The sequence below is a fragment of the Bufo bufo genome, chromosome 1 (assembly GCF_905171765.1).
Source record: "Bufo bufo chromosome 1, aBufBuf1.1, whole genome shotgun sequence".
Taxonomy (NCBI): domain Eukaryota; kingdom Metazoa; phylum Chordata; class Amphibia; order Anura; family Bufonidae; genus Bufo; species Bufo bufo.
In genome coordinates, this window is record NC_053389.1 from 248,705,340 (window position 1) to 248,731,219 (window position 25,880).

The following is a 25,880-nucleotide window of genomic DNA, read 5'->3' on the forward strand; positions in this document are numbered from 1 at the left end:
TGCACAAGGAGCTCAATGCATTGTGGGTAGTGAGAGCAGGCTGGATTAGCTTCAGGATGAGTCATCAGGGGCCATCTTAACTGAATAAGGAAATTGCAGTTTTGTGCAGAATGGTTGCTAGGGGCTGGATCTTATGAAATATGGGGTAAGTAAGTCTAATAGTTAGTGATTTTGGAATATCACGGTAATAGTAACTACATATATGAAAATTGAAATTAGTGTCCAAAGGTGACAGTTATCCTTTAACCATTTTCATAGGAACCTCGTGGAAACTCTTGCAGTCCCAGTGGAGGACAGTACAGCTTTTGTTCTTTCAACTGTTATGGGGGAATAGGCTGAACCAAGTCAGGTGAGATTATTTACCATACTAGGAGACTTAGGAGGGTTGGATATGATCAATCCAGTGGTATTCCTAGTGAATACCTTTATTAATATGAACCTGTTAAGCCTCTGGAAAGAGAAGGCTCCTCCCTGGGTATTCTCCTGTGGGGGGGGGGGGAGATGAAAAGTCAAGTGAAGGTTCTTGACACACTGCATTGGCAGGTTCTGGCTTACTGCTCTGGTTCTGAAAGTAATTCACGGATGCGGTCTGAGACTCTGTTGAGGAAATTCCTTGACAAAAGGGTTCTGTCAATGCATTTCCAGAGTCCTCTGGCCCTCCCAAGTCAGGATCTAGGGTTGGGATATGGATTTTGAATTTTATCAGAATCCATAGAAGTTCTGGGACCTGACTTGGCACTGTTTCCATGGTAAGCTGTGTGTGAAAAACAACCTGAACACCAAGGAAATTGTCTGGCCCTGGATGGAGTGTGGTGGCTTGCTGTAAAGCATGGAGGTGCACAGAAAGGTTGGGTGCTTGCATTGGCTGGCCAAACTATTTTGTGCAAAATGGGCCGATGGAGTATTCAGAATCCTAAGTGGTAGGGACTGATGAACTTTATTTCTATTCAGCTTAGTAGTTACGTAATACACATGCAATGCATGGTGCTTAGTATTGATGCAGTGAATAATTCTTCAAATGGATGAGGTGGTTATAATCATACTAGGTGACCTGGTAAAGGCACGCCTTCTGTTGTATGAGAGGCAGGGCACAGGTAGGCTCTCTCTCCTTTGGAGGGGCTTTTCTTTTTGTGTGCCTTAGCCTATCATTGGGCTGTTACTGACACTGTAGATTTTTGTATTGGTAAGTACAGTGGGGGAAATAATTATTTGACCCCTCACTGATTTTGTAAGTTTGTCCAATGACAAAGAAATGAAAAGTCTCAGAACAGTATCATTTCAATGGTAGGTTTATTGTAACAGTGGCAGATAGCACATCAAAAGGAAAATCGAAAAAATAACTTTAAATAAAAGATAGCAACTGATTTGCATTTCATTGAGTGAAATAAGTATTTGAACCCTCTAACAAAAAAAGACTTAATACTTGGTGGAAAAACCCTTGTTTGCAAGCACAGAGGTCAAACGTTTCTTGTAATTGATGACCAAGTTTGCGCACATTTTAGGAGGAATGTTGGTCCACTCCTCTTTGCAGATCATCTCTAAATCCCTAAGGTTTCGAGGCTGTCTCTGTGCAACTCTGAGCTTGAGCTCCCTCCATAGGTTTTCGATTGGATTAAGGTCCGGAGACTGACTAGGCCACTCCATGACCTTAATGTGCTTCTTCTTGAGCCACTCCTTTGTTGCCTTTGCTGTATGTTTTGGGTCATTGTCGTGCTGGAACACCCATCCACGACCCATTTTCAGTTTCCTGGCAGAGGGAAGGAGGTTGTCGCTCAGGATTTCACGATACATGGCTCCGTCCATTTTCCCGTTTATGCGAATAAGTTGTCCTGTGCCCTTAGCAGAAAAACACCCCCAAAGCAAAATGTTTCCACCCCCATGCTTGACGGTGGGGACGGTGTTTTGGGGGTCATAGGCAGCATTTTTCTTCCTCCAAACACAGCGAGTTGAGTTAATGCCAAAGAGCTCTATTTTGGTCTCATCAGACCACAGCACCTTCTCCCAGTCACTCTCTGAATCATTCAGGTGTTCATTGGCAAACTTCAGACGGGCCTGCACATGTGCCTTCCTGAGCAGGGGGACCTTGCGAGCCCTGCAGGATTTTAATCCATTGCGGTGTAATGTGTTTCCAATGGTTTTCTTGGTGACTGTGGTCCCTGCTAATTTGAGGTCATTAACTAACTCCTCCCGTGTAGTTCTAGGATGCTTTTTCACCTTTCTCAGAACCATTGACACCCCACGAGGTGAGATCTTGCGTGGAGCCCCAGAGCGAGGTCGATTGATGGTCATTTTGTGCTCCTTCCATTTTCGAACAATCGCACCAACAGTTGTCACCTTCTCTCCCAGCTAATGGTTTTGTAGCCCATTCCAGCCTTGTGCAGGTCTACAATTTTGTCTCTGACATCCTTGGACAGCTCTTTGGTCTTTCCCATGTTGGAGAGTTTGGGGTCTGGTTGATTGATTGATTCTGTGGACAGGTGTCTTTTATACAGGTGACTAGTTAAGACAGGTGTCCTTAATGAGGGTGACTAATTGAGTAGAAGTGTCTAACCACTCTGTGGGAGCCAGAACTCTTAATGGTTGGTAGGGGTTCAAATACTTATTTCACTCAATGAAATGCAAATCAGTTGCTATCTTTTATTTAAAGTTTTTTTTTCGATTTTCCTTTTGATGTGCTATCTGCCACTGTTACAATAAACCTACCATTGAAATGATACTGTTCTGAGACTTTTCATTTCTTTGTCATTGGACAAACTTACAAAATCAGTGAGGGGTCAAATAATTATTTCCCCCACTGTATATAAGAATATAGGGATTGCAAGCACTGAACTTGAGCTTTACTGGGTATGGTCATTGTATATTTAAGTTTATGATAGCCTGGGACTTGGGAATTGGTTTATGGCTAGAGATGAGCGAATTTCTAAAAAAAATCGATTTGGTCGGTTCGTCGAATTTTCCAAAAAGATTCGATTCGATCTGAATTTATTTGTGGTGAATCGCGTTAACAAACAGCTATTTCCTGGCTGCAGAGAGCCTGTATAGTGGTGTAGAACACTGTGCCTTTCAGAAATACACGCATAGGGACACTTATTACCCGCTCTAATGCCACATTGCTGGCCAGGCAGGATAGCTTGTCCAGGGCAAACTCAGCCAGTTGCGGCCACAAATCGAGTTTGTCTGCCCAGTAGTCCAGGGAATCTTCGATGTGGGGTGGCAGGGTGCACTCCAAGTATGCCACAACCTGCTGGTTCAGTTGCTGCCCTATGTTTAGCTGCTGCTGCTGGTGAGTAGTTTCTTCAGTAGGCGGGTGAAGAAAACTGCTCATCAGCGACTCTAGACTTAAGTTGCTGATGATGAAGATGGTACTGCTCCTGACCCCCCCCCCCCCCCAGCAGCCATGGCAGTGGGACGTGAGCGCAGAGCGTGAGGATGGGCGATGGCACGCATAGGCAGCGGCCAACTGACTACATGGTATGTCTCGCTAGTAGTTCAGTTTGTCCTCCTTCTCAGCGGTTGTAGCGAGGGTCTAACATGGTGGACAGCCATTTGTCATCCCTCTGCCGAATGCTGATAATTTATCTGTCACTACGCAAGCAACTGAGCATGCATCAGGCCATTTGCGCAAGTGACTCGGAGGGACCACCTGCCTCCATCTCCACTGCATACTGTCACGGTGTGTCTGGGTCATCTGCCTCATCTTCCTCATGGCCCTTTAGCTCTTCCAGCTGCTCCTGCTCCTCCTCTCCTGTCAACTGTGTAGAAAAACCAGCCATTTCCCTACGCATTGCTTGTGCTCGAATTTCCTCCTCCTCCTCTAGTTCTGCCCCCACAGGGCTCATGTGGCCGTGAGATGTAGTCGCCACGTCTCCTGTCCCCTGGCCAGCCAGCTTTAGCAGCTTCTGTTCCAGGACATGAATCAGTGGAATGAAGTTGTTCATCCCATAGTCCTAGCGACTGACAAAAAAAGTGGACTCCTCAAAGGACCCGAGCAAACGGCAGGTGTCACGCATGAGCTGCTACTGTCTAACATCGAAGTTACACATGGAAGTACCTCTGTCAGCCTGTATCATCAAGAAATCGTTTATGGCCTTTCTCTGTTCATATAATCGGTCCAACTTATGGAGGGTGGAATTCCAACAGGTGGAAACATTGCATATCAACCTATGTTGGGGGATGCTGTTCTGCCGCTGCAGCTCAAGGAGGGTGTGCTTTGCGGTGTAACAGTGACTGAAGAGCATGCAAAGTTTACTGGCCATTTTCAGGATATCTTACACTGCTGAGTATCGCATTTCCCCTCCAACACTCCGTGCTGACTGCCTGCTACCGCTGCCTCCGTGAACCCCTGCACTGCTACTTTCCGGGCAGGTAGACTCCTACGAATCTGGTGGTCCACCCCGGGCAAGTTTGGCTCCCGAACTCCCACTGCTGCCACCCTGCTGACTAACGGCCACGCTACCACCCTGCTGGCTCAGCCGCTGCCTCACACGGAAGCTGCCACCCTCTTCTTCTGATGATGATAATGAAGCCCCTTCTTCACCCAGCTCCCAAGTACAATCGGCTACATCATCATCATCCACTACTGTCTGCACGTCACTAATGTCCCCCTCAACGGTCTCAGGGCCAGGAGCCTGACCACTCACAACACCTCCTTCCACGCGACTCTCATCATCACTACTTGCCCGCCTACAGGAGGAAGCGACGGATGTCTCCTCCAGATCTTTCCTGGGCAGTAGCTACTGACTGTCCTCTAGTAGCTCGTCCTCGCTGAAAAGTGGAGCCGAGGCTACGGTATATAATACTAATAATAATAATATATTATATAAGAATACTATAATATAATATACAATTAGGTCCATAAATATTGGGACATTGACACAATTCTAACATTTTTGGCTCTATACACCACCACAATGGATTTGAAATGAAACAAACAAGATGTGCGTTAACTGCAGACTGTCAGCTTTAATTTTGATTTACATCCAAATCAGGTGAACGGTATAGGAATTAAAACAGTTTGCATATGTGCCTCCCACTTGTTAAGGAACCAAAAGTAATGGGACAATTGGCTTCTCAGCTGTTCCATGGCCAGGTGTGTGTTTTTCCTTCATTATCCCAATTACAATGAGCAGATAAAAGGTCCAGAGTTCATTTCAAGTGTGCTATTGGCATTTGGAATCTGTTGCTGTCAACTCTCAAAATGAGATCCAAAGAGCTGTCGCTATCAATGAAGTAAGCCATCATTAGGCTGAAAAAAACAAAACAAACCTATCAGAGAGATAGCAAAAACATTAGGCGTGGCCAAAACAACTGTTTGGAACATTTTTAAAAAGAAGGAACGCACCGGTGAGCTCAGCAACACCTAAAGACCTGGAAGAACACGGAAAACAACTGTGGTGGATGACCGAAGAATTCTTTCCCTGGTGAAGAAAACACCCTTCACAACAGTTGGCCAGATCAAGAACACTCTCCAGGAGGTAGGTGTATGTGTGTCAAAGTAAACAATCAAGAGAAGACTTCACCAGAGTGAATACAGAGGGTTCACCACAAGATGTAAACCATTGGTGAGCCTCAAAAACAGGAAGGCCAGATTAGAGTTTGCCAAACGACATCTAAAAAATCCTTCACAGTTCTGGAACAACATCCTATGGACAGATGAGACAAAGATCAACTTGTACCAGAGTGATGGGAAGAGAAGAGTAGAATATGGAGAAAGAAAGGAACTGCTCATGATCCTAAGCTTACCACCTCATCAGTGAAGCATGGTGGTGGTAGTGTCATGGCGTGGGCATGTATGGCTGCCAATGGAACTGGTTCTCTTGTATTTATTGATGATGTGACTGCTGACGAAAGCAGCAGGAAGTATTCTGAAGTGTTTCGGGCAATATTATCTGCTCATATTCAGCCAAATGCTTGAGCACTCATTGGACGGCGCTTCACTGTGCAGATGGACAATGACCCAAAGCATACTGAAATAGCAACCAAAGAGTTTTTTAAGGGAAAGAAGTGGAATGTTATGCAATGGCCAAGTCAATCACCTGACTTGAATCCGATTGAGCATGCATTTCACTTGCTGAAGACAAAACTGAAGGGAAAATGCCCCAAGAACAAGCAAGAACTGAAGACAGTTGCAGTAGAGGCCTGGCAGAGCATCACCAGGGATGAAACCCAGCATCTGGTGATGTCTATGCGTTCCAGACTTCAGGCTGTAATTGACTGCAAAGGATTTGCAACCAAGTATTAAAAAGTGAATGTTTGATTTATGATTATTATTATGTCCCATTACTTTTGGTTCCTTAACAAATGGGAGGCACATATGCAAACTGTTGTAATTCCTACACCATTCACCTGATTTGGATGTAAATACCCTCAAATTAAAGCTGACAGTCTGCAGTTAAAGCACATCTTGTTCGTTTCATTTCAAATCCATTGTGGTGGTGTATAGAGCCAAAAATGTTAGAATTGTGTTGATGTCCCAATATTTTTGGACCTGACAGTAATACTTCTCGCACTGAGGGAACAGAAAATGACAGAGGCAGGTTGAGGACATTTGGGGGCAAAGGGCCTGCTTCCGGGGCGATGTCAACTAAGTGTCGTGTCAGAGTAGCCCACCGACTCTTGGCTGGGGGTGTCTGATGACACTTGCAACAAAGTCGAAGACCGAATCAACCATTTAAGCACCGCTGGGTTGCTGGTCAAGACACGACCGCTAGATGACACTGGGAACTTAGGTGTCTCGCTGCGACTCCTGCTGCCACCCCCCTTCTTCTGCTGCTACTTCTGCCTGCGACAGAAACATTTTGGCCACTGCCAGTTCCCTTTGAAGGGCCTGTCACCTGTCTGTCTGATAATAAAAAGAATTAAATTAAAATTAAAATAATACACCCCAAAAAAGGCTGTAGCACAATGTAACTTCACCGAAGGATGGCCATTAAGACGTATTCTTTTTCCTATTAATACACCCCAAAAAAAAGAAATATAACAATCACAATTCACTGCAGAATAGCTAATAGGACGTACGTATATTTCCTTTTAATACACCTCGTAAATGGCTGTACTACAATGTAACTTCACCGCAGAACGGCAATTAGGACATATATTTTTTCTACTATTATATTTCCCCTAAAAAAATATAACAATCACAATTCAATTGAAAATGGCTAATAGGACATATGTTTATTTCCTTTTAATACACCACATAAATGGCAGTAGTATATTGTAACTTCACCGCAGAACGGCAATTAAGACATATATTTTTTCTATTAATAAACCCCTCCCCCAAAAATGTAACAATTACAATTCACCGCAGAACGGCTAATAGGACGTACGTATATTTCCTTTTAATACACCCCAGAAATGGCTGTAGTACAATGTAACTTCACTGCAGAATGGAAATTAAGACATATATTTTTTCCTATTAATGAACCCCCCTAAAAAAGTATAACAATCACAATTCACTGCAGAATGGCTAATAGGACATCCGTATATTTCCTTTTAATTCACACCATAAATGGCTGTAGTACAATGTAACTTCACCGCAGAACTGCAATTAAGACGTATATTTTTCCTATTATTAAACCCCCCCAAAAAAGTACAACAATCACAATTAACTGCAGAACGGCTAATAGGACGTACGTATATTTCCTTTTAATACACCCCATAAATGGCTGTAGCACAATGTAACTTCACTGCTGAACGGCAATTATGACATATACCTTTTCCTTTTTTTTCCCTATTAATACACCCCCCCAAAAAAAAAAAAAATCACCGCAGAACAGCTACTAGAACGGAGGTATATTTCCTATTAATACGCCCCATAAATAACTGTAACATAGTAACATAGTATATAAGGCCAAAAAAAGACATGTGTACATCAAGTTCGGCCTGTTATCCTGCAAGTTGATCCAGAGGAAGGTAAAAAAAAAATGTGAGGTACAAGCCAATTATCCCCACTTAATGGAATAACTCCCTGGATCAACGACCCCTCTCTAGTAGCTATAACCTGTAATATTATTACACTCCAGAAATTCATCCAAGCCCCTCTTGAATTCTTTTATTGTACTCACCATCACCACCTCCTCAGGCAGAGAGTTCCATAGTACAATGTAGTACAATGTAACTTCACCGCAGAACGGCAATTAAGACGTATTCTTTTTACTATTAATGAGCCTCCCCAAAAAAGTATAGCAAATAAAATTTACTGGATAATGGCTAATAGGACGTACATATCTTTCCTATTAATACACCCCGTAAGAAGCTGTATCACACAGAACTTGCACCCCATTTGCAAACAAGATTTGCTGGAATTACTGATGTATCATGTAGTGCAAACAACCTAAAAGCAGCAGTATAACTGCAATTTGGATCTCCAATTAGTGCAGCAAGGTATAATAGAATCGCTCCTATTACCCAGACTGTACACTCCCCTATTGCACCCTGTTCTCATTTTATACTGTAGTGTAGATAATGCCTCCCTATCCTTTCCCAACACCTTGAATAATCTTTCCCTGAACTTCTAAATCGATTTTACAGCACAATGAAGTCTTTCCTACCACTGTCCCTAGAGCCTGCTGACGGAAAATGGCAGAATTCAAAATGGCTGAGGCTATTTATAGGGCTGGGACATCAAAGGGGCTGGCTGGCTGATTGGTTGCATGCATGGCATTGTGGGTGATCCCTCGTTCCCAGAGTTCTTTGCTCCATGCCCTAACATGTGCAGCAGCCATTTTAGGAAAAAATGCGATTCGTTACCACAAAGAGTGAGGAAATTCGGCTTCAGTGCGAATAAAATTTTTCCTGAAATTCGGATCGAATTCCACTTCACCCGCTTCAGAGCAGATATGATTACCTTTTTATTCATCTAAGAACACGGATGTAGCTATCAGTGGCAAAGAGTAGTTTCCAATAATGAAAGTAGGTTATTCCTTGATAGTAATGATGGCCTTATCAGAGTTCGAAGGAGGGCTGGAGAGCACCTACTATCATTATGCATAGTGTGGAGACACACAAGACTAAAACCAAATGTCATGGTGTGAGCCGCCATTAGCCACCATGGCCATCTGGTATTTATGGAGGAAACATTGACTAGCCATTGGAATGTTCAGTACATCATGGAACTAGTTCTACTGCATTTCTATAGTTAGGAGTCATAGGATTCCAACAAGATTATGCCCACTCACACACTGCCCGTACAACACAACATGCTCTTTAGGGTATTCAGCAACTCGGCCAGCTCGATCACCATATCCTTTTTCCGGTGAGAATTCCTGGGACTGGATGGATGACAGATCTCCCATGTGCAGCAGTAAACAACCACATTGACTGAACTATAGGTCCAGGTTGAAAGAGCTTGGAAATATGTAACATTTCAATAAAAGCTATATAAGTAAGTGCCATATAATCATCTTAGAAACAAATTGGTCAACTGTAAACAGAAAATGGACAACCCCTTTAAATTTTCCAGGTGTTCTTTTTTCTTATTGTGCTACGATAGTTTATAAAGGTTAAAAGCTTGGCTCTTGTGCTGTTTTTATATTATAAGATTAGCTCTGTGCTTTGTTATTTACTCAGCTTGGCTCTGGTGTTGTATTTATGTTATAAACTTGCCTTTGGTGCTGTGTTTATGTTAGAACATTGGTTCTGGTAATATGTTAGTTATAAACTTGGCTCTGGAGCTGTATTTATATTATAAGCTTGATTCTGTTGCTGTATTCGAGTTATGAATTTGTTTCTGGTGCTGGATTTATATTATAAGCTTGGTTCTGGTCCTGTATTTATGTACTGAGCTTGGGAGCTTGGTTGGAGTGCTATATTTATGTTATTAGTTTTTATTAGGTGTTGGTGCTATATTTCTGTAATAATATTGGTTCTGGTGCTGTATTTGTGATATGAGCTTTGTTCTGTTTCTGTATACCTTATATGTAGTTTAGTTTATGTTCAGTTTAGTTCCAGTGTTGGACTTATGGTATGTAGTGATACTGTTTCTGGCGCTGTATATCTGTGTTAAACTTGGATCTGATACAACATCAGAACTAAATGTAGTATATAGTACAAAAAAGTTGTAACTCATTTTATAAGTATTTTAGGTTTACTGGGGAAAATACTAATTGTAAGGCTGTTACCAGCCTGCATTTGTGGGAGGGGCGTCTGGCTATTTAGTCACCTTCCCTCCGTTCAGCCAGGCGCCCGAGCCTCACGCATTCCGTGGTATCGCGCTCCTTCCTCTCTCTTTTTCGTGACCTCCTTCCGGTTCCAGCATACAGGCACCGCCGGCATCCTCTCCATCGCCCTCCTCTCCAGGTAATCGAGGTGCAGTTCGCGCCGCACCAGCTGAGCCTCACGTCGGGGCTCGCCCCCCCTGGTGGTACTGGTCCTCTCCCCCTGCCTAGTTCCGATCACTGATTACGGCTGCAGCGCCGGCAATCGGCGTCCTGGTTCACTATCTTGCCGATCACGTGCCGCGCTACTGGGGGTACTAAGTAGTTTTCACTTGGGCTGTCAGTTTTGTTCCCTCTTTTCGCCACCTATGCACTCTCCTAAATTTTTTATTTTTTTTCAGCAATGGTTAGCACAAGTGATTCGGGCATTTCTGGCTATGTGATGCAGGCAGCGTTCTCATTCTGGGGGGGGGGAGACCCAGTTTTCAACCATATGCCCTCTATTAGGCAGGGCACGAAAAAAAAAAAAAAAAAGACAGCAGAAGAAGGGAGCAAAAAAAAAAAAAAAAGGAATCTTTATAAATGCCATTTATCAGGGGGGGAACGTTTCCCTACAGTCAGTCCGTCCTCGTCACTGCCTCAGCATCACATTGCCAGAATTTGCGCCGTGAAGTTGGTGATACATTACTGTCCAATTCTACGGTTCTGCTACGTCACGTTGCTTCCGTCTCCGGATCCTTCCACTTTTCAGGGTCCGGTGGATCATCCGGGGTCTTCCCGTGCCTTGCGGTTTTCCCAGGGTGTCACGTCACTGGTTCCGCCCAGGTTGTCAATTGTCTGGATCGCCCAGGTGGTCAACATTCCTGGATCGCCCAGGTTGTCAATGTTCCTGGATCGCCCAGGTTGTCAGTGTTCCTGGATCGCCCAGGTTGTCAATGTTCCTGGATCGCCCAGGTTGTCAGTGTTCCTGGATCGCCCAGGTTGTCAATGTTCCTGGATCGCCCAGGTTGTCAATGTTCCTGGATCGCCCAGGTTGTCAATGTTCCTGGATCGCCCAGGTTGTCAATGTTCCTGGATCGCCCAGGTTGTCAATGTTCCTGGATCGCCCAGGTTGTCAATGTTCCTGGATCGCCCAGGTTGTCAATGTTCCTGGATCGCCCAGGTTGTCAATGTTCCTGGATCGCCCAGGTTGTCAATGTTCCTGGATCGCCCAGGTTGTCAATGTTCCTGGATCGCCCAGGTTGTCAATGTTCCTGGATCGCCCAGGTTGTCAATGTTCCTGGATCGCCCAGGTTTTGTCTGCATTTTCTTAGGGTTTTACATCTATGCTGATGTCGGTTGTTCCTTCCTTTAGATTGGGCAGTTGTTATTTTTCCTTCCTCTCCTTCGTTTCATCTAGGAATTTCGAGGTAATTCCAGGTAAGTCGGCTCAGAGACGGTCACTGGGGTAGGGTTAGCTCTCAGTTTGATACTCAAGTCCGTTCTTTTTATTAGTTTCCACTTAATCGATTGGGGTTTTTGGAAATCATCTTTCTAAATCCGTTCACATTTCCGTCAGGTCATCATGTCTCACATGTCCGATATGGAGGACAACCTCTCCATGCCAGGATCATCCGTCTCGGGGCATTTTAGCAACACATCTCTAAGGAGTTGGACTGTGCCAAAGTTAATCGCCGAACTCAATCGCAGGGGGATTCGGCATCCCGCGACGGCCCGCAAGGCCGAATTATACCGGCTCCTGATGACCACTCCGGGTCCGACAGCTGAGCAGTCCAATAGCGACTCCATCCGGCTGGCTCTAGCCCAGATCCAGTCATCCATCACCGGACTCGTTAGCTCAGTCACGGACATTCAGAATAGGGTCGCAGTTTTAGAATCCAGGCCAGCAGCCTCACCGCAATCTCCAGGTTCGGCAGTCATTCCTGCCATTCCTCCGGACGTTGCAGGTAGGCCTTCTGCCACCCCCCAAATTGCTCCTTCCCACTTCGTTCCGGAGCATATTAAGAAGGATATCTTGGCAGGCAAGGACGTTAATTTAGCATCCATTTTGATTGCCTCCCAGGATATCTCCGAGAACCAGGTGATTAATTGCGGAGAGGTTTCCGTGGTGTTGAAGGCCAAGGATGCTCGGTTAAATAGGAAGCTGTCGGTTTCCGAGTTCGTCCTGGCCTTCAGCCTCTACAGGGATGTAATATGCTCCGCCCATCCCAATCGCAGGGAAGAATTAGATACTTACTTGTACCGGATTACGGATTTGGGGCACAAGTACGGCATTTTACGATTATCATCGTTCGTTTTCTGCCAAAGCCGCCGCAGCCCTGAATCAATTTCAGTTCATGTCCAACTGGGCAGACTTGGACATGGAGTTATTCTGCCGGCACTTCGCAGGTCTGAAGGCTCCCCTGTGTGCCATCTGCCAGTCCATCTTTCATTCCATGGAATGGTGCCCTAATCCGGTGCAAGATCCTCAGTCAGCGCCCACTCCAGGTCCGTCCGGGTCCTCCAGGTCTTCCTCATCATTAGATAAATTGGGTAGGCCCATTGTGTACCTTGGTAGTAGCCAGGTGTGCAATAATTTTAATGCCAAGGGCTGTGCTTTCAATGCGTGCCGAGCACTGCACATCTGCTCCCTTTGTTTTCGGGCCCACCCTCGTCCTTCCTGTCCCAGGAAGTCAGCCAGGGACTCCTGACTAGCCGACCTCAACTTGGAGTTACTGGCTGCACTCCTGCAGGACCACCCAGATCGTTCCTTTGTCGCCTTCTTATTGGATGGGTGCAGAGAGGGGTTTCATACGTCTCATTTATGATCTCTCCGCGCCTCATATGTCCTCCATCCCCAGTCTTAATTCACTCATTCCGTCTGAGGAATATTCCATGCAATATTCCTCAATTGACGAGGCCATCCAGTACATTCTTCAAGCAGGTGTCGGGGCTTGGTTGGCCAAGGTAGATATTGCCGACGCTTTTAAGCTGCTTCCAATACACCCGCAGCTTTGGAAGTACTACGGCATCCAGTGGGCAGATAAATTTTATTTTGCCAACCGGCTTACTTTTGGCTCCAAGAGCAGCCCTTGGCTTTTTGAACAGCTTGCTAAAGCCCTGCACTGGATTCTCAACCATCACGGTGGCTTCTCCATGGTCGTTCACTACTTGGACGATTTTCTCCTCATTGAAAGGCCCAGTCAGGTCCCTTCCATTCCCCATTCACTTCTGGATATTTTTTGCCGACTCCAGGTCCCCGTGGCCACGGCCAAGACTGAGGGTCCGGCCACTACAGTCACCTTCCTGGGCATTATTCTAGATACCGTTAGAATGGAAGCTAGCCTCCCCAGCGAGAAGTTGCTCAGGATCCGCTCAGCCATCTCCCGGGCAGTCCAGTCTCACTCGCTGACCAGGGCGGAGCTCCAATCCTTGCTGGGGATGCTTAATTTCGCCACCAGAATTATGCCTCAAGGCAGGGCCTTCCTTTCCAGGTTGCTATGTCTCCTGCCCTCGGCCCCGGAACAAGATTCTGTCGTCCATTTGGACAGCCAGGCCATTGCAGATCTCGACATGTGGAGCAGTTTTCTCGCTAACTGGAACGGCATTTCCTTGTTCGTTCCGCAGTGGGATTCCTCTTCCCCCATGGTTTTCTCCGACGCCGCCGGTTCCTCCGAGTTCGCTGCCATTTTCAGATCTCATTGGCTGGCTGCCGGATGGCCGCCAGAATTAGCCTCGGACTCTGCAGCTCTAAAATCTTCCCCCCTTTTGGAACTATATCCCATAGTGGCGGCTGCTCAGGCCTGGGGTCACCTCTGGTCTAACTCTTCCGTGACGTTCGTTACGGATAGCCAGACCTTGGTGGACATCGTCAACAAGGGCAGAGCCCAGTCCCTCAGGATCATGGCGTTATTACGCAAGTTAGTGTGGTTATCCCTCCACCATAATTTTCACATGCGCTGCGTACACATCTCAGGCGAGCAGAATAGGGCTGCGGACGCGCTTTCCCATGCTAACTTTCCAATTTTCTTTCAGGAAATACCCGACGCGGATCGGTCAGGCACCCCAGTGCCCCAATTCAGCACCCTCATTCTGGTTTAGATTCGCTCTTAGAGGAGGCCAAGGGCCTGGTCGCCAAATCGTTGTCACGTAATACGGCGAGGAATTATCAGGCTGGCCTAAGGGCGTTTGATAAATTCTCTAGGAATCATCCGAGGGGTCAACACTCCGAGATCTCCTACATCATGGCCTTCCTGGCCTATTGTCACTCGCATCTCTCTCTGTCGTATGGTACCATCAGACTTTATTTGGCCGGACTTCAACATCACGCTATGCTGGCCAATCCTTCGTCACAGGTCCTATTTTTCCATCCAAGCTATTAAAGCCACTCTTCGGGGCATTCAAAAGGAAGGGAAGGGATCCGTGAGCCATAGGCAGCCAGTATCCGGCCAGTTGTTCAGGGATCTCTCCTCGTCATTGGATGGTAATCCTTTTGGGCCCTCCACTAGCCTGATTCTGAAAGCGGCTATGTATCTCGCTTTTTATGGGTTCCTCCGGCCCGGAGAGGTTCTGGCTGGTCCAAATCGAAAAAACCATCCTCTGAAGCAACATCTGTCATGGGGCCAGGGCCATTACACTCTGCTTCTACCCTCCACCAAAACCAATCAGACGGGTCCTCCCTCTGAAATCAAGCTCTACCCGACCTTGAACAATTGGTGCCCAGTTCAAGTGCTGCATCAACTGACAGCACTCATCCAAGGTTCATTGCCCGACAGTCCACTCTTGCCGCATGCAGGCAAGCCTCTCAGCACCTCGCAATTCATCACTTATATCCGTGCCCTCGCCCATGGTTTAGGCTATGACCCCAAGGTAATTTCAGGGCACTCATTTCGTATAGGGGCAGCCTCCGCTGCTTCCCGTCATCAGGTGCCGGCTCACGTCATCCGGTCCATGGGGCGGTGGCGATCCTCCTGCTTTACCAGGTATATACCCAATCCTCAAACCGAGATATCTCATGCCTTTCGTTCTCTGGCTTTGTAATTTGTAAATAAAAGTGTTGTACCTACCTGTTGTTTTTTGCCCCCTTTTCCTCACTGGTGTACCCGCGCCCGTGGCTTCCGGCACAATTCAGCCACTATGTTCAGGGCAGGTTTCTCTGCGTACGCCGACGTTGTCCTAGCCCTGACCATAAATTGTAAGGCTGTTACCAGCCTGCATTTGTGGGAGGGGCGTCTGGCTATTTAGTCACCTTCCCTCCGTTCAGCCAGGCGCCCGAGCCTCACGCCCCTCCCTCCCGCCCTTTTTCTCAGGCTTCCATCAGGTATGCCCCCTTTTCCTCACTGGTGTACCCGCGCCCGTGGCTTCCGGCACAATTCAGCCACTATGTTCAGGGCAGGTTTCTCTGCGTACGCCGACGTTGTCCTAGCCCTGACCATAATTTAAATATTAAATAAAGAGGGCTGAGAGCTTCACATTTTTATTTCAAACTTATCATGGCCTCTATTCTTCGAAAGCACTCAATACACAATCTACATGGTTTTCAAAAGCCGTCTTTCCTTTCTTACAGGAAACTATTATGTTGAACACTAAAGTATATCGCTTGCTACAACCAGCCTGCTGTTCCCTGGGATCACTTTGACAATCTTTGGATTCTATTACACCAGTCTCTGTACAGATTCCATTATGTTTCTATTGTTCAATGTATCGGTGACCTTTTATTTAAACATTGGAGAACAGGAAAGATAAGAATGGGAAGACAGAAATAGAAAAGAGGTGGAAAAAAATTCAGCTGGAGCAAAAAATGGAAACAACTACCAAGAGCAGAGATATGCAACCCCCTTCTTTCAGCTGTCTTTGTCTAGTTAATAAAACCTACTGGTGAGTATCTTAGATATGATATAGAATAGTCATGATGGCATGCAATGTAAACTACAAGGCTACTGTATGTATAGGGCTATAAATGGCAATGTCTTCAATAGCTGGAATAAAGTGGAGGATGCAGAGGTGTCAGTGGTGGGGATAAAACAATCATTAATTTACCCGTGACTGTATGTGGTGGCTTATTATTTGATGATTAAAATGTCCCAATGGCTCTTTAGGCCTAGATGACCATAGTGTTGCTTAAATGTATGACTCCTACTAGGAGTGAAAGTCAGATGGCAGAAGATACCAGGAGTTATTGGTGTTCAGAAAAAAATAGGACACTCAAAGCCCCTTCTATGCAGGAGAGGCTTTGGGCATTCAGCTGCCTGGTACTACTGCCTGCACCGTGCTTGGTACTACAGTATGATCTGCATCTGCAGTATTGGCCGGACTGGGGGGCAGAGCCTTTAGGGGAGGCCCACATGACGGGGGATTTAGTTCAGGGAGACCCCGGGGAGTAGGGATTGGTCAGTTGAGTTTAGGGGTGTGGAATAAGGGGTTGAAAAGGAGTGCAGGGAGAAGAAGGGTGCCATTTTGTTTCTAGTTAAATATCATAGTTATTTTGAGTGTTTTGGTTATCGGGGAGTTTTAGGGTGTCTTTTTGGGGCGGTTGGTTTTTGGAAGTGGGTAGGGACGGCGGAAATGGGGGACAGTATTTTGTATATTGTATATATATATATATATATATATATAATTTATGTTAATAAACGGCTGCTGTGGCCAATTTAATCCAGCCTGGTGTCCTAGTCTTTATTAAGGTTTGCCAGGGTATGGATCATTGGGTTGGAGTTTATTGGGGGGATGGGGTTGGAGATAAAGGGGGTTAAAATTGAGAGGGGGCGAACAGAAAGTAACCAATACCCCTGTCATGTTGTTACATGAAAGATGCAGTTAACAATATAAGTGGTACTGTTTAAGTTGAAAGACCATAAAGGATCTGCAAGTGTCCAAGTTATGGTACTTCTGTGGTTCTTCTTTGCGATATAGGATGGCAAGTAAAATAAGTAAATACTTGACCAGACCCAGTCAAAACTTCAACTTGAAGCACATTTGACCAGGCTGAAGCTTTATTGCAGATATATCTCAGGGAAGGGAGAACATGGCTGCTAGCACATTAAAAGAGCAGGTACCATTTGAACCCCCTACATCATTTTCGCTAATGAGCGAAACCAGTGTACTCTGTAGACAGCATTGATTCAGAGTTTTGCTCTGTACAAAGCGGGGTACAGGCTGGCTGAATGAGAAGTCTCAGATCGGAAATATCAAGAGAACTTGGAAAGGGCCACTTTGTTTGAAGGAGGTGAGGATGATCTTAAAACAAGATGAATGGAGGTGAAGAATCTTCATCACGTCATTGAGAAGCATGAAGACCTGAAGAAGAGATGAAACGGGAGGCTTATTATTTGTAAGGTCCATAGACCTTGATGGCACTTAAACGTAATGGGAATAGTAAAGGTATTCTCACATGGCTTAAATACATGATTAAAAAATCCATTGTGTATTTGCTGCAGAATCCATGGCAGAAATCCAAGGATAGCATTTGAATTCCTGATGCAGTTCTTCAGAACTGTCTACAGTTTAACCCCATTCAATAGGGCAGATCCTCATTCTGGACACCAGCCGTGGTTTCTACACATTTTGTCCTCGTTTCCATGTACCGTACTATGCCAAGAAAGGTCATAATTTCAAATCTGTGTGAATGGCAAAGTGGATTCTCATTGGAAAGAATGGGGTGTGGATTAGTGATGAGCGGCAGGGGCAATATTCGAATTTGCGATATTTCGCAAATATTTGGTAGAATATTCGTCCTATATTCGCAAAAAAATCTCGAAAAATCGGCAATGTAATATTCATGTAATGCGCTTGAAATACAGGCATGGGTCACTATAGCAACAATTTTCAAGCTGCCAGAAGTTTCCTTAGACTGTAGAATATGGTTGGCACGGCAGAACATTACAATAGGTTTATAAGCAGATAGAGTGCTCCAATATATTCGCGATTGCGAAATCGGCACCAATGATGCAAATTTTGTCGCAATACGTGCAACTTCACATTTTAACAGGTCTGACTACTTATTATTGATTGGTGCACAAAATATTGTCGTGAACTTGTGACATCACAGCACTATGTCTGTAGCATGTATGTATGGACAGCAGACACTATCAGCTACACTATATCACTATCTAACCTACACTGACTATCTCCCACTAACTATCTGTATAATATATATTAGCTAACTAACTAACTAACTATCTATCTAATGTAATGACACAGGAAAGCACAGAGCACAGTAATAACACTGCTATCTCTTTCAGATCTGCAAAATACTGCATACAAGGGCTGCTGGGGAGGTTCTTATATAGTAAGGGGTAGGCAACTTTCCTATTGGTTGCTAGGGATGTTGCTTAGCTCAGAGAAAGATATTGCAGCCTTCTCATTGGCCCACAAGCAAGAAGGGAGGTTACTGATGAAAAAAAATCTAGAATATTCGAAATTACGAATATATATCACTATATTCTAAATATTCGCGAATTCTCTAAGTATATTCGCAAATAATATTTGCTATTCGAATACTTGGGCCCAACACTAAATGTGGATTTGCCACAGTTTTCACACAGATTTCTACATGGATTATGCACAAAGAATTGTGGGAAATGTAATCTATGCAAGCATATTTTACTAAAATTATAGCTAACTATAACCATCTACACTGTTATGAATGGCTACATAATCCTTCTATTAATACTAGCTTTTTTCTATGACAGAATCATCTTGTTAATGATTTTCCACCAGTTAGCACCTAACACCTCATCAAGGTGTTAAATGTTTGTAAAACAGAGTTCGTTGGTAACCACCTATGGCAGGCATATGGCTCCTCATGATTAATTATTTTGCTGCTTTTTTAAAGGTTATCTCCACTTGCCATAATTAGCTGGGGCATTGCTCCATTAACAAGATACACCCACAGCAAAGGGGTGTCCATGTAAAATGTCTTTAAAGTCAATTACTGTAGATAATTTTCTCAATAAAACCATGGAGGCAGCCATTAACCTTTCACCAGAACAAACCTCTTTAGAATAAGATATATGTAAGATGTCCTATCAGTGCATCCACTAAATACCCCCAAAATGCATGAAGAAGAAAGTCTCTCTGCGACTCCTTAGAAGGAGGGCCTTTCCCACTACTTAAAGGGCTTGTCCAACAAAAAATATTCTAAAGTTTTCAAACCAGCACCTGGATGCGTTTATAATTTATTTTATGCACTTATATAGCGCTACTATATTCCGCAGTGCTTTACAGACATTATCACCCAACTGTCCCCAATGGGGCTCACAATCTAAGGTCCCTATCAGTATGTCTTTGGAGAGTGGGAGTAAACCGGAGTACCCGGAGGAGACCCACGCAAACACGGGGAGAACATACAAACTCCATGCAGATGTTGTCCTTGGTTGGATTTGAACCACTGAGCCACCATGCATGCAATTAAACATTTAGCATAGTCACTGAGTTATTCAATAAAATATATCTGTATAGCGACACCTGCTGTTTTCTTTTTTTATATATTTCTTTGTCCGGCTTACTGAAATGGACACACATGCTCAGTTTATCCTTCAAATGCCTCCTGACTTGTGATAGGGAGAACATGGACACACCCCCTTAGCTGCCCGGTTGATATAAATCTAGTAGATAAATGAATGGAGAGATCTCTGGGTCCATGTGAGGTACAGAGCTGGTTCTAGCTTTGTTAGAAAGAGATTTTCATGTACTATATGATGCATCAGTCATGGGATAACCCTTTAAGAGTTGGGGCTTCTGTACGGTGTGTTATCTGAACCTTCTTGGAGGAGGAAGAGTCCATGGGGTGTACATATTTGACAAGAGAAAACACAGAAAATCTGGAGGACATAATAAGGAGGAATGCAAGAAAACTCCTTTTCAGTGCATAGCAGGGAGCCATATTGTATCTTCGGCAATGGGACACCACAGTTCCAGCATGGCAGATGGAGTGCCACAACTTGTATAAGCAATGTTTAACTACCTCAGCCCCCAGTGCTTAAACACCCTGAAAGACCAGGCCACTTTTTACACTTCTGACCTACACTACTTTCACCGTTTATTGCTCGGTCATGCAACTTACCACCCAAATGAATTTTACCTCCTTTTCTTCTCACTAATAGAGCTTTCATTTGGTGGTATTTCTTTGCTGCTGACATTTTTACTTTTTTTGTTATTAATCGAAATTTAACGATTTTTTTGCAAAAAAATGACATTTTTCACTTTCAGTTGTAAAATTTTGCAAAAAAAACGAGATCCATATATAAATTTTGCTCTAAAATTATTGTTCTACATGTCTTTGATAAAAAAAAAATGTTTGGGTAAAAAAAAAATGGTTTGGGTAAAAGTTATAGCGTTTACAAACTATGGTACAAAAATGTGAATTTCCGCTTTTTGAAGCAGCTCTGACTTTCTGAGCACCTGTCATGTTTCCTGAGGTTCTACAATGCCCAGACAGTACAAACACCCCACAAATGACCCCATTTCGGAAAGTACACACCCTAAGGTATTCGCTGATGGGCATAGTGAGTTCATAGAACTTTTTATTTTTTGTCACAAGTTAGCGGAAAATGATGTTTTTTTTTTTTTTTTCTTACAAAGTCTCATATTCCACTAACTTGTGACAAAAAATAAAAAGTTCTATGAACTCACTATGCCCATCAGCGAATACCTTGGGGTCTCTTCTTTCCAAAATGGGGTCACTTGTGGGGTAGTTATACTGCCCTGGCATTCTAGGGGCCCAAATGTGTGGTAAGGAGTTTGAAATCAAATTCTGTAAAAAATGACCTGTGAAATCCGAAAGGTGCTCTTTGGAATATGGGCCCCTTTGCCCACCTAGGCTGCAAAAAAGTGTCACACATCTGGTATCTCCGTACTCAGGAGAAGGTGGGGAATGTGTTTTGGGGTGTCATTTTATATATACCCATGCTGGGTGAGAGAAATATCTTGGCAAAAGACAACTTTTCCCATTTTTTTATACAAAGTTGGCATTTGACCAAGATATTTATCTCACCCAGCATGGGTATATGTAAAATGACACCCCAAAACACATTCCTCAACTTCTCCTGAATACAGAGATACCAGATGTGTGACACTTTTTTGCAGCCTAGGTGGGCAAAGGGGCCCATATTCCAAAGAGCACCTTTCGGATTTCACAGGTCATTTTTTACAGAATTTGATTTCAAACTCCTTACCACACATTTGGGCCCCTAGAATGCCAGGGCAGTATAACTACCCCACAAGTGACCCCATTTTGGAAAGAAGAGACCCCAAGGTATTCGCTGATGGGCATAGTGAGTTCATTGAAGTTTTTATTTTTTGTCACAAGTTAGTGGAATATGAGACTTTGTATGAAAAAAAAAAAAAAAAAATCATCATTTTCCGCTAACTTGTGACAAAAAATAAAAAATTCTAGGAACTCGCCATGCCCCTCACGGAATACCTTGGGGTGTCTTCTTTCCAAAATGGGGTCACTTGTGGGGTAGTTATACTGCCCTGGCATTCTAGGGGCCCAAATGTGTGGTAAGGAGTTTGAAATCAAATTCTGTAAAAAATGACCTGTGAAATCCGAAAGGTGCTCTTTGGAATATGGGCCCCTTTGCCCACCTAGGCTGCAAAAAAGTGTCACACATCTGGTATCTCCGTACTCAGGAGAAGGTGCGGAATGTGTTTTGGGGTGTCATTTTACATATACCCATGCTGGGTGAGAGAAATATCTTGGCAAAAGACAACTTTTCCCATTTTTTTATACAAAGTTGGCATTTGACGAAGATATTTATCTCACCCAGCATGGGTATATGTAAAAAGACACCCCAAAACACATTCCTCAACTTCTCTTGAATACAGAGATACCAGATGTGTGACACTTTTTTGCAGCCTAGGTGGGCAAAGGGGCCCATATTCCAAAGAGCACCTTTCGGATTTCACAGGTCATTTTTTACAGAATTTGATTTCAAACTCCTTACCACACATTTGGGCCCCTAGAATGCCAGGGCAGTATAACTACCCCACAAGTGACCCCATTTTGGAAAGAAGACACCCCAAGGTATTCCGTGAGGGGCATGGCGAGTTCCTCGAATTTTTTTTTTTTTGTCACAAGTTAGTGGAAAATGATGTTTTTTTTTTTTTTTTCATACAAAGTCTCATATTCCACTAACTTGTGACAAAAAATAAAAACTTCCATGAACTCACTATGCCCATCAGCGAATACCTTGGGGTCTCTTCTTTCCAAAATGGGGTCACTTGTGGGGTAGTTATACTGCCCTGGCATTCTAGGGGCCCAAATGTGTGGTAAGGAGTTTGAAATCAAATTCAGTAAAAAATGACCTGTGAAATCCGAAAGGTGCTCTTTGGAATGTGGGCCCCTTTGCCCACCTAGGCTGCAAAAAAGTGTCACACATCTGGTATCTCTGTATTCAGGATAAGTTGAGGAATGTGTTTTGGGGTGTCTTTTTACATATACCCATGCTGGGTGAGATAAATATCTTGGTCAAATGCCAACTTTGTATAAAAAAATGGGAAAAGTTGTCTTTTGCCAAGATATTTCTCTCACCCAGCATGGGTATATGTAAAATGACACCCCAAAACACATTCCCCACCTTCTCCTGAGTACAGAGATACCAGATGTGTGACACTTTTTTGCAGCCTAGGTGGGCAAAGGGGCCCATATTCCAAAGAGCACCTTTCGGATTTCACAGGTCATTTTTTACAGAATTTGATTTCAAACTCCTTACCACACATTTGGGCCCCTAGAATGCCAGGGCAGTATAACTACCCCACAAGTGACCCCATTTTGGAAAGAAGAGACCCCAAGGTATTCGCTGATGGGCATAGTGAGTTCATGGAAGTTTTTATTTTTTGTCACAAGTTAGTGGAATATGAGACTTTGTATGAAAAAAAAAAAAAAAAAAATCATCATTTTCCACTAACTTGTGACAAAAAATAAAAAATTCTAGGAACTTGCCATGCCCCTCACGGAATACCTTGGGGTGTCTTCTTTCCAAAATGGGGTCACTTGTGGGGTAGTTATACTGCCCTGGCATTTTCCAGGGGCCCTAATGTGTGGTAAGTAGGTAAATGACCTGTGAAATCCGAAAGGTGCTCTTTGGAATGTGGGCCCCTTTGCCCACCTAGGCTGCAAAAAAGTGTCACACATCTGGTATCTCCGTACTCAGGAGAAGGTGGGGAATGTGTTTTGGGGTGTCATTTTACATATACCCATGGTGGGTGAGAGAAATATCTTGGCAAAAGACAACTTTTCCCATTTTTTTATACAAAGTTGGCATTTGACCAAGATATTTATCTCACCCAGCATGGGTATATGTAAAAAGACACCCCAAAACACATTCCTCAACTTCTCCTGAATACAGAGATACCAGATGTGTGACACTTTTTTGCAGCCTAGGTGGGCAAAGGGGCCCAAATTCCTTTTAGGAGGGCATTTTTAGACATTTGGATACCAGACTTCTTCTCACGCTTTGGGGCCCCTAAAATGCCAGGGCAGTATAAATACCCCACATGTGACCCCATTTTGGAAAGAAGACACCCCAAGGTATTCAATGAGGGGCATGGCGAGTTCATTGAAAAAAAAATTTTGGCACAAGTTAGCGGAAATTGATTTTTTTGATTTTGTTCTCACAAAGTCTCCCTTTCCGCTAACTTGGGACAAAAATTTCAATCTTTCATGGACTCAATATGCCCCTCAGCGAATACCTTGGGGTGTCTTCTTTCCAAAATGGTGTTATTTGTGGGGTGTTTGTACTGCCCTGGCATTTGAGGGTCTCCGCAATCATTACATGTATGCCCAGCATTAGGAGTTTCTGCTATTCTCCTTAAATTGAGCATACGGGTAATGAGATTTTTTTTTTCCGTTCAGCCTCTGGGCTGAAAGAAAAAAAATGAACGGCACAGATTTCTTCATTCGCATCGATCAATGTGGATGAAAAAATCTCTGCCAAAAAAAGAAAAAGGAGGGGAAAGGCGTCTGCCAGGACATAGGAGCTCCGCCCAACATCCATACCCACTTCAGCTCGTATGCCCTGGCAAACCAGATTTCTCCATTCACATCAATCGATGTGGATGAATAAATCATTGCCGGGATTTTTTTTTTTATATATACAAAGTGTTTGCCAAAGTATATGAACACCGCCACCTCCTCAGCTCATATGCCTCGGCAAACATATCTTTTACTGCAGAGGAGAAATCTCGTCTTGCAGCGCCGCATACACCGACTTGCGTGTAATCTGACAGCAGCGCAATGCTTCTGTCCGAATGCACATCAGTGCTGCAGCTGGTCGATCGGTTGGTCTACCTGGAAGGTAAAAAAAACAAAACAAAAAAGAAAAAACCAGGCCGCAAAGCAATAACTTTATTAACTTTAGAACAGAACATATTAACTTTTTTTTAACTTTTTAAACTTTTTTACTTACCGGTAATTTTTTTTTTGTTTAGTTTTTTTTACCTTTATAGAACAAACCTCTCCTTCCCCATGGGACAATGTGCAAAGCGCAAATCGCCCAAAGATGTGGTGAAGTACGTTATGCACTTTATCCCAGGTGAAAGGAGAGGTTTGCAGCAGCTGAGAGTAAAAGGGCCCTAATAGCCCTGTGTGCCTGTCCTGTGAGATGCAATCCCTATGCTAGGTGTACCTGTGTGTGGTACTTCCGGAAACACTCACCAAAGCATAGGGCAGGGTGGTCAGGACAGTCAGGACAGAAATAGCGGGTGTCACGCCTTATTCCACTCCTGCTACAGACACGACATCTTTTTCGGGGTGACGGTTGGGTTGAGGTACCAGGAACGACACTGGGGAAATGTCGCTCGTGTAGACGGCTAACTACACTGGTGGATGGGGCCACGGAACCTCCTGGGTAAAGGAGGTTCTCGATGATCTCTTCCTGGAATTTGAGGAAAGATCGTGTTCTCCCAGCCTTACTGTAGAGAACAAAACTATTGTACAGCGCCAATTGAATTAAATATACAGACACCTTCTTATACCAGCGTCTGGTTCTGCGGGAAACTAAATACGGAGACAACATCTGGTCATTGAAGTCCACCCCTCCCATGAGCGCATTATACATTATAGTCGTGGACACAGAGGGGCTTTTCAATGACACGGGTTGCTCGCTCAATTTGGATTGTCGTGTCTGCGTGAATGGAGGAGAGCATGTAAACGTCACGCTTGTCTCTCCATTTCACCGCGAGCAGTTCTTCGTTACACAAGGCAGCCCTCTCCCCCCTTGCAAGACGGGTGGTTACAAGCCGTTGGGGGAAGCCCACGCGACTAGTTTGCGCGGTGCCACAGGCGCAAATCCGTTCTAGGGCCACACTTGTGTAAAAATTGTCCACATAAAGATGGTACCCCTTGCCGAATAAGGGTGACACCAAGTCCCAGACTGTCTTCCCACTGCTCCCCAGGTAGTCAGGGCAACCGACCGGCTCCAGGGTCTGATCTTTTCCCTCATAGATCCGAAATTTGTGGGTATAGCCTGTGGCCCTTTCACAGAGCTTATACAATTTGACCCCATACCGGGCACGCTTGCTTGGGATGTACTGTTTGAAGCCAAGGCGCCCGGTAAAATGTATTAGGGACTCGTCTACGCAGATGTTTTGCTCGGGGGTATACAAATCTGCAAATTTCTGGTTGAAATGGTCTATGAGGGGCCGAATTTTGTGGAGCCGGTCAAAAGCTGGGTGGCCTCTGGGACGGGAGGTGGTGTTGTCGCTAAAATGCAGGAAACGGAGGATGGCCTCAAATCGTGCCCTGGACAT